The 2,875-nt window shown below is 35.4% G+C and overlaps 1 non-coding gene across 1 annotated transcript; it reads left to right on the forward strand.

Annotated features, from left to right (window-relative positions):
• The first annotated feature begins 358 nt into the window (after positions 1-358).
• Positions 359-430, forward strand: TRNAP-UGG (transfer RNA proline (anticodon UGG)). Its single transcript has one exon. It is a non-coding gene; the product is annotated as a tRNA-Pro (tRNA).
• Positions 431-2,875: the final 2,445 nt, after the last annotated feature.

The raw sequence follows: 2,875 nt of genomic DNA on the forward strand, positions 1-2,875 counted from the left end.
TGCCAATTTCCTACACTTCATGTGCTTTTCCAACATATATTTGAACCACAAATTTCTCCTAAACCAACAAAGCCCTCATAAACAATTAAGAAATGAATGGACATTTTAAGTCTTCCCCAGCAATTTGACCAGAAAGAGACTCAACTTTGACAACTGTCAATATGATTTATCACCATCGTACATAAACCTCAACTGTTAATTTACCCATACAATGAAAATGATATTGGAAAAACAGATCCTATTGAGGAAATTTAAAATCCTCACTTCAAAACGAAAACTTTGTTTCTATTTTGAGAACACAAACGCTGTCTGGCGCGTTAGTCTGGCAATTTTTTTCCTAAAACCCAACTAATGTAATGGCTCGTTGGTCTAGGGGTATGATTCTCGCTTTGGGTGCGAGAGGTCCCGGGTTCAAATCCCGGACGAGCCCAAGCAATTGGTGTTTTTCTTTTGAAACACGTAGCTTCCAACTGTGTTTAATATAGTCAGCAAAAATCATTTGTAGCAAAACCCTTCAAGTGCTCCACAGAGAAGATGTTGGCATGCCACCATCAATATATATATTTCCTGGTGCTTCTGATATCACCTTTCAAAGCTAACATCTTATATTAATACAAGTTTAGCTTTTACTTAGAATTGTATGAGAGAAATCATAAAAAATGTGTTGTTTTCATTATCAACCATTTAAAATCAATGGTTTATCGTAAGTCATTAATGCAAGTCCTAACTGCTCAGATGACGCTTTTAAGACTGCAAAGTCTTTCTTAAGACTGCAAAATCTTTGTTAACAACAAACAAAGGGGAAAAAAATATATGTTTTGACATACGGAATTCTATTTTTATTCATACTTAGACATGTGCAAATATGTGTTGGAGAGGGTAGGTTTGAATCAAATTCCTTCCAGTACACGCCTGAATGTATCGATGAATAAAACTGTAAAGGTAAATTCAAGGCAGTCGTTACGTTCGGCTGTGGATTCAAGTTATGGAACCAGGCCAACCTCCCCAAACATTATTTTGCACAAGACTATTTATAATTAATTTCTCCTCTGCACATCTTTACTTTATTTTCAACATGGTGATAGCATGCAGAATATGAGAAAGAAAGTTGAATCCTTCATGTGCTTTTCCAACATATATTTGAACCACAAAGTTCTCCTAAACCAACAAAGCCCTCATAAACAATTAAGAAATGAATTGACATTTTAAGTATTCCCCAGCAATTTGACCAGAAACAGACTCAACTTTGACAACTGTCAATATGATTTATCACCATCGTACATAAACCTCAACTGTTAATTTACCCATACAATGAAAATTATATTGGAAAAACAGATCCTATTGAGGAAATTTAAAATCCTCACTTCAAAACGAAAACTTTGTTTCTATTTTGAGAACACAAACGCTGTCTGGCGCGTTAGTCTGGCAATTTTTTTCCTAAAACCCAACTAATGTAATGGCTCGTTGGTCTAGGGGTATGATTCTTGCTTTGGGTGCGAGAGGTCCCGGGTTTAAATCCCGGACAAGCCCAAGCAATTGGTGTTTTTCTTTTGAAACACGTAGCTTCCAACTGTGTTTAATATAGTCAGCAAAAATCATTTGTAGCAAAACCCTTCAAGTGCTCCACAGAGAAGATGTTGGCATGCCACCATCAATATATATATTTCCTGGTGCTTCTGATATCACCTTTCAAAGCTAACATCTTATATTAATACAAGTTTAGCTTTTACTTAGAATTGTATGAGAGAAATCATAAAAAATGTGTTGTTTTCATTATCAACCATTTAAAATCAATGGTTTATCGTAAGTCATTAATGCAAGTCCTAACTGCTCAGATGACGCTTTTAAGACTGCAAAGTCTTTCTTAAGACTGCAAAATCTTTGTTAACAACAAACAAAGGGGAAAAAAATATATGTTTTGACATACGGAATTCTATTTTTATTCATACTTAGACATGTGCAAATATGTGTTGGAGAGGGTAGGTTTGAATCAAATTCCTTCCAGTACACGCCTGAATGTATCGATGAATAAAACTGTAAAGGTAAATTCAAGGCAGTCGTTACGTTCGGCTGTGGATTCAAGTTATGGAACCAGGCCAACCTCCCCAAACATTATTTTGCACAAGACTATTTATAATTAATTTCTCCTCTGCACATCTTTACTTTATTTTCAACATGGTGATAGCATGCAGAATATGAGAAAGAAAGTTGAATCCTTCATGTGCTTTTCCAACATATATTTGAACCACAAATTTCTCCTAAACCAACAAAGCCCTCATAAACAATTAAGAAATGAATGGAAATTTTAAGTCTTCCCCAGCAATTTGACCAGAAACAGACTCAACTTTGACAACTGTCAATATGATTTATCACCATCGTACATAAACCTCAACTGTTAATTTACCCATACAATGAAAATGATATTGGAAAAACAGATCCTATTGAGGAAATTTAAAATCCTCACTTCAAAACGAAAACTTTGTTTCTATTTTGAGAACACAAACGCTGTCTGGCGCGTTAGTCTGGCAATTTTTTTCCTAAAACCCAACTAATGTAATGGCTCGTTGGTCTAGGGGTGTGATTCTCGCTTTGGGTGCGAGAGGTCCCGGGTTTAAATCCCGGACGAGCCCAAGCAATTGGTGTTTTTCTTTTGAAACACGTAGCTTCCAACTGTGTTTAATATAGTCAGCAAAAATCATTTGTAGCAAAACCCTTCAAGTGCTCCACAGAGAAGATGTTGGCATGCCACCATCAATATATATATTTCCTGGTGCTTCTGATATCACCTTTCAAAGCTAACATCTTACATTAATACAAGTTTAGCTTTTACTTAGAATTGTATGAGAGAAATCATAAAAAATGTGTTGTTTTCATT

This window comes from Pelobates fuscus, chromosome 6 (assembly GCF_036172605.1).
Source record: "Pelobates fuscus isolate aPelFus1 chromosome 6, aPelFus1.pri, whole genome shotgun sequence".
In the NCBI taxonomy this organism is placed as follows: domain Eukaryota; kingdom Metazoa; phylum Chordata; class Amphibia; order Anura; family Pelobatidae; genus Pelobates; species Pelobates fuscus.